The sequence below is a fragment of the Leptonychotes weddellii genome, chromosome 6, assembly GCF_054177405.1.
Source record: "Leptonychotes weddellii isolate Sample4059 chromosome 6, ASM5417740v2, whole genome shotgun sequence".
NCBI classification, from domain to species: Eukaryota; Metazoa; Chordata; class Mammalia; order Carnivora; family Phocidae; genus Leptonychotes; species Leptonychotes weddellii.
The window spans coordinates 81309414-81316576 of NC_138374.1; the positions used below are offsets into that span (position 1 = coordinate 81309414).

The 7163-nt window shown below is 48.2% G+C and overlaps 1 protein-coding gene across 2 annotated transcripts in view; it reads right to left on the reverse strand.

Annotated features, from left to right (window-relative positions):
* Positions 1-7163, reverse strand: part of KIF26B (kinesin family member 26B) — a 412513-nt gene that overhangs the window by 369840 nt on the left and 35510 nt on the right. The window lies entirely within an intron of this gene.

Here is a 7163-nt window from a genome sequence, read left to right on the forward strand (position 1 = left end):
TCTGCCTTCGGCTCAGGTCATGACCTCAGGGTCCTGGGATCGAGCCCTGCGTCGTCGTCGGGCTCCCTGCTCAGCAGGGAGCCTGCTTCTCCCTCTGTCTCTGCCCCTCCCCCCAGCTCGTGCTGTCTCTCAAATAAATAAATGAAATCTTGAAAAAAAGAAGGGAACTTAATTTTTAAAGAACAAAGCAAGAGGGGGGCGCCTGGGTGGCTCAGTTGGTTAAGCGACTGTCTTCGGCTCAGGTCATGATCCTGGAGTCCCAGGATCGAGTCCCGCATCGGGCTCCCTGCTCAGCGGGGAGCCTGCTTCTCCTTCTGACCCTCCCCCCTCTCATGTGCTCTCTCTCTCATTCTCTCTCAAATAAATAAATAAAATCTTAAAAAAAAAAAAAAAAAAAAGAACAAAGCAAGAGGGAGCGGAAGTGGCCTGCAGCCAGAGGTCCCACCAGTCAGTCCCACTGGTGGTGTCGCCGGCAAGCAGGTTTGCACAGCTGCAGCCAATGGCAACACCGGGCCGGGGTTAGAGCCCCAGCAGCTGGCCTCGCTGTCCAGGAGTCTCTCGGCCTCTCTTAACAGAGATGCATCTCATTCCTCAAAGTGGCCACGGAGGGTTTTCCTGCCGCTCAGTCGCTGCCTCCACCGCGGTGCGCGGCTGCGCTCCCGGCTACTCCACAGCCACACACTGTGATTTTAATGCCACCAACACATTATTCCAGGAAGAAGACACATCACAGGATGTCTTCTATTCCCACTCCTCTTCACCCCTCATCAGGAAAATCAATTTAAGACACGTCACATGAAATGCAAGGGTAGTGGACGGTGCCCAGGACAGACGCAAACAACGGATGCAGGTACGATGCAGGCTCCGGGCTTCACCCCGTTTCTGGACCCGCCACTTCTCCCCAGCAGAGCAAAAGATTTTCCCAGAGTTATGTCTTCGGCCTTTGCAGGGTGCTGGTGATTAACGAGGGACTCCTGCTCCTTGGAAAGGACCCACAGCGGGAGTCAATGGAGAGGCCTCTGCGCCCCTCGCCAGGTTCCTCATCAGCTCCGAACCAGATGTGGTGCGAGGAGGTGCACGGGGAAATGTGCTGGCTACGTTACAGCTGTGTCACCCCCTGCCTGCTCTCCCAAGTGAAGAGCAGTTGTATAGTTATTGTGCAAATGTGGTTTGCACCCACATCACTCATAGGGTAATTGGTGTAGCTGGCTGTTACTATTATTATTGTGCACTTCAAGCACTATTTCCCCTAGATTCTTACAAGAAGATTCAATAAGGCAGAATTATTTCTGTGCCTTCGCTGTTTTATTCTATACGAACAAGAATTAGTGTTCTTTCCACACACCTTCATGATAATACCACCACAAATTACAGGAATAATTCTGGCACACTGCGCTTAGAGTGAACTGCATTTACAAAAACAAACTACAGTAATGGCCATTTTAATAGACTCTGCTACCCCGGCATGCACAAAATCCAGTGTTTGGGGAGATTGTGTGCTAGAAGGTACTCTAGTGGCCTGAATTTACAAAGGATGTTAAACAAACACATTGACTCCCCTTTATAGCCCCAATCAGGGCTGTTAATGAACAATTAAGTAGTATCTCACAAAATAAAACCCTGTACCAGAAAAAGATAAAAACCAAAATTTTGAGAGGAATTATTTGCTTTGAGGTTGAGACAGAGCCATAAGAGGAATTTAAGAGATCCTTACAACCCATAAGATGCATTTCACTATAACTGCAAATTAGTACAGTTTCTAGGGTGACATTCCAAATAGTATTTCGACTTAGTGTTCCAGCTGGAATATTTCATATGTGAATTATCATCACCCATGAAGCTCCAAGGTGATTTTTGTTTGTTCCTTCCTAGGCCTGATGGATCTTCCAGCCCCCTCAGGAGAGCCCCGTCCAAGTCCCACCACTATTTCCATCTCGGTCCCACCCAAGCCAGGCAGGACAATGGCTGCAGCAGGATGTGTGAGATAAACCTCAAACATCTTAGTGTGAAAATGTAAGCTAACTGCTGACTCCCTGTGAGCTATCTGTGTACAGACATGAAGAGCTTGGGGTTTATCCTCTTCTGGGGAACCGGACCCAATTCCTGACAATATTCAAGAAGCCTTGGTAGGGGCGCCTGGGTGGCTCAGTCAGCTGGGCGTCTGCCTTCGGCTCAGGTCATGATCTCGGGGTCCTGGGATCAAGTCCGGCATCGGGGTCCCTGCTCTGCGGGGAGCCTGCTTCTCCCTCACCCTCTCCCTCTGTCCCCGCTTGTGCTGTCTCTCTCCTTCTCTCTCTCTCAAATAAATAAATAAAATCCTTAAATAAATAAATGTTTGTTGAGTGAGGGCCTCTGAGGGAAGCTGGAGAGGAGGGTAATGTGTGTCACATGTACGTTCTGGTCATCTGCTGTGTCAGAACCCATCCTCGGGGCAGCCCAGACATGAAGCAACTAACTATCCTTCGGCCCACTTGTCTTATGGTGCCAAGATCAGCTTCCTTGTACCTCAACCTACTTTCAACTGGAGAAACTGAGGTTTAGAAAATTTAAGTAACTTGTGGACCGGAATTTGGACTGACAGAGGTCTGCCAGACGTCAAAGCCCATGCTCCTCCCACCACACCCCGTTAGTGTGTGTACTCTAGTGCGAGTGAGGTGCGGGGTGCACAGGGTGGTATTGCAAGGGGCCAGGGATACAAACGTGAGCTCTCCCTGCCAGGGGTTCCCAGGTCCTGCTGCAAGTGCTCGGGGACAGGGAGTGGTGGCCTGGCCGGGGAGGGGGGGGGCATACAAAGGACACAGGCGCTCAGAATGGGATAACTGAGTGCATGCGGCCTGCCTAGCAACCCTAAATAAAGCTGCTCTGTCATGCTAATGCCCCAGGGCCAACATAACCTAGCCCGACAGGCCTCCTGCCATTCAATATTCAGAGAGACTTATAAAATAGCAACAACATCAACAGGAGTAACTTTAAAACCCCACAGGAAATATGTCTCCTCCCTGAAACAGAAAGGCAAGTGCCTCCTCTGATACATCACACCCCCGTGGTGAAGAATGGCTGGGGGTAAAAAATTCTCCCTATTAAGCCAATCCCTATGGCAGCCTGGCAAAATTTAAAGTGGACCCCCTTACCCCGCTTGCCCTGAAAAGGAGGCCTGTTTCCATTTCAGAACATGCTTTAAATAGTAGATAATGGCTTCTGGTAACATTTAGCTTTGATTTCTCCAGGTTGTGAATCTAAGGAAGCGGAAAGCTGGTTTTAACCAGCTTTAACAAAGCAAAGATCTAAGACCTCGAATTACAAGACATTTATTGCAACGATCCTCTGCCTCTAGGTGGTTGTCTTAAAAGTTAGAAAGGTGCAATTATCCAGGTGGCTAATAACCTTTCTGAGTTCAGAATTCCAGCGGTCACAGACGAAACTGTAGGCAGGGCTGAGGGCTGTAAGGCAAACGGGCCAAATCTGGAAACGTGGAGAACTCGGCAGTCAGTCACTGGCCCTCCCTGGCCCAGGCGAGACCTCCGCGTCCCCTCTTCCAGCCATCGCGAGGGCAGGTGGCTGTGCCCGGATGGTGTTCTTTCGGGCATAACATTCTTCTCAGTACTACCCACCTTCTAACTGCTGTGTTATTTCAAAATGGAACTGACCTGGCACATTTGTGTGTGTAACTTGTAACAACTTGAAAATGGCTAAGAGGTAGGCAAGGTGAGGCAGTGGGGATCCGGGAGCGGTGTCTCCCTGGGGCAGATGAGCCAGGCCGGAGGGCCCAGGGCTCAAGCCCGACTCAGCCATGTGGCCTCGAGCAAGACCCTTCACTGCTGGAATCGCCAGCTGCCTCGTGGGTCAAATAAAGTGGCAACACCTCCTTCTCAGGGTTTTTCTAGGGGTGATCCTGGGTTCCTGGTGTGGGACTAATAAACTTTTTTTTCTGGAATCTGGTTGTGGGACTAATAAACTTTTTTTTTCTGGAATCTGGTTTCCTTTTTCAAAAAATCAGGACAAAGAGGCATCAGCAGGACAGCACAAGGCCTTTACCCTCCTTGAAAAATGTGCAACCCTGTAGCCTCCCCGGTGCAGTGAGTGTTATGCCTATACCTGTACGTGCTGATTTCAAGACTGCTTGGAAAATTCTGCTACCCCAAAACCAGCCCCACCCACATCTGAAATGGAACAATGAGATAGTCACTCCTTCCGAGTAAAGCTCTGATTTCTACGAAAAGGCAAGTTCCTCCGGAACACGTAATAGTCATTTTACAATGACAATTTTTCATCCTCTTCTAGAAACAAAGAGAAAAATGTCCATGAAGGCAACTAGGGACTGAAGGGGGGAAGCAGGGAGTAGCCCCTGAGGGGGAGGGATGCACAGTTGGGAGGCTGGAGAAATTTATGAGCATACATGTACACTTCCACACACAAAGACAGTGACACTCTCCTGGGACGGAGAGTGTGCTGAGCAGCATCTGTGTGTAACACTTGCATTAATTATATTCCAAAATATTTAGGATTTCAGCCACAATATTCCTCCCTCAAAGTCCCCAGAGCTGCGGGAGATTTAAATATTTTGTCTAGGAGATTATCAGGGCTCTAGACAAGATCAACCAGACTCAAGAGACCAAAAGGAAAATAAAACACTGGTTCACGAAATTCTGTTCCTTGTTGAATACCATGTGTGGCTCAACCCTCTCCCAACCCTCACTGAGCATCTGTGAAGATGTGATGCAGGAGAGAAATGAGATTTGGGACTATCGCCGCCCCTATTGTGGAAATTAAAAATAAACTAGCCGTAAAGGAACAGCCTGGTGGGATCAACAGGCCCGTATATTCCTCGTGGGGGTTAGGACCAGCCTGCATACCTTTTCACATCCCGTAGCACATATCAAGTGTGGACACGTGCTAAATTGCTATTGATTTATTACTGGTAGATTATAAACCGTATGAGGGCAGAGACCGGGTTAGTTGGTTGACTATCAAAAATACCTTACACAAATGCTTGACCTATATCTGCCCTTCAATAAATATTTGTGGACTGCGTCACTAAATGAACGAATAGCAGATGGCTGGCTGGATAAATGAGAGATGCATGGATCAGATCATTTAAATCTGGAAACAAAGGAGCAGCCCAAATTCTCCCCCCTTCAGCTACCCCCTGCCACCCAACTTATCCCTCTGAATGCCCCCAGGCCAAGGAAGGAAGGCAGGAAGGAGGAAGGGAGGGAGGGCAGATGTGGGCGCGTGGGGGGGGGGCCTGGAGCGGCAGCGGTCCCTTACAGACACCAACACTTTGGCCTCTTTGGGCATGGGGACCTTGCACGCTACCAGGCCCAAGTCTAAAAACATTCAGATTTGCCTCCGATGGCAATTGAAAGTAATAAAAGTTGAGGAGTAAAGGGTTTTCTAGGCACTGCGTCAGGAGTAAGGGGACTTGAAGGCAATCATCCTTCAGGGCCTTGGCTGCCTCATCTCTAAGGTGGATGAAGTGAACCACATGTCCTTGGCCCCACATGCTCTGTCCCTGCTCCGGACTCCAGCCTCGGCTCACACGTCCTCCCTTCCCACTCCTCCCTGCCGCAAGGACCTCCTTCCCACCCCCGCTGCCCACTGTGCCTCCTTGTTGTCCCAGTCTATGTTAGGACGCCTGGGCATACTCTCCTGCAGCACTCTTTGCCTTTGTGCTCCCCCAACTGCAAATAATAACATTTATTGAGCATTTACCAAATATTAGGGTCCTCTCTAATCATTTGACATGCACTATGTGTTTTAATCCCTATGGTAACTTCTGAGGTAGATATTTCTCCCATTTCCATTTTACAGATAAGGAAATCGAGATCCAGAAACACAGGTAGCTGTTTGAGGACACACAGCTTAGTAAGTGCCTGGTGTGGGATTTGGGCTCAGCTGTGTGTCTCCAGAGATGGCACTGACTCTATCCTGATTCAAACCTCCCGAAAGGCTGGCACTGGGTCTGTCTACTTGCCACTATTCACTCCGTGAATATCATCTGGAAGAAGGAAGGAAAGAAGGGAGGGATGGGGAAAATGTCACAAGGCAGGATCTCATACCTTCGCTTTTTCTCCGGAGCAGCTGGATGAGGGGCCACTCCTTGAGAGCGCGCTGGCTGAGGCGGGGAACTGTGGGGAAACACTCAAATGGAAAACTGAAACATACCTGTAACACTCAGGTATGTACAGAAGTGCAAATAATTCTGAAGCCATCAGAAGAATCAGATTGCTGTCTGTCCTGTGAACATCATGTACTTTACTTTTGGGGCATTAAAACAGCAAAATCTCCCAATACATCACATTAAATTTATAAAGGATCCAGCCCTAGGGGTACTTTAACTCTAGGCTCTATCTATTTCTGTAAAGTGTGTGTCGTTTACAGTGAGCATATATTAAGTTTATAAATTTTTTTTAAAGATTGTATTTATTTATTTGAGAGACAGAGAGCATACGCACACAAGCCAGGGGGAACGGCAGGCAGAGGGAGAAGCAGACTGCATGCTGAGCAGGGAACCAGACACGGGGCTCAATCCCAGGACGCTTCACCTATTGAGCCACCCAGTTGCTCCTTAAGTTTGTAAATTTTTAAAATCAAGTACTGAAAATAAACCCTCAAAAACATGTACTTCTCCCTCGCTTGTCCCTGCTTCTCCAGTCCTCCCAGTGCGTAGCTACATGGCCACCATCACTGGCCATAAGCAACTTGTGTGTGTACGTCTTACAGAACAAGGTTATTATAATTATATTGAGCTAAAATAAAAGATCAGTCTTCTTTCTTCAAAGCGTTCTCCTCTGGAAAAGTAATATCCTGGGGATGAGGCAGGCCCCGCCCTCCTCAGGTCTTCCTGGCCGATGGAGACTATTCAAGGCTACATGTTGGAAGGATAATAAATAGGTTTAAACTATGCCACACACCAGTTCATTAAAAATAATAAATGTTCTCCTAGAAGGCCCACAGTTTAAAAGAAGATTCCAGGCAGAGAAGTGAGAAGGCTAGGCAGGGCTTCCTCCTTATTTCTCCAGGCCTGCAGTATCTCAAGTACTTAAGCTTGTTATTCATTCAACAAATACTTATTATGGGCCTACTATGGACAAGGAATTAGTCAAGTGCTGCAGAGGCTTCAAATATGAATAAGATATAATCCCCGCCCTTTAAGAGTCTCA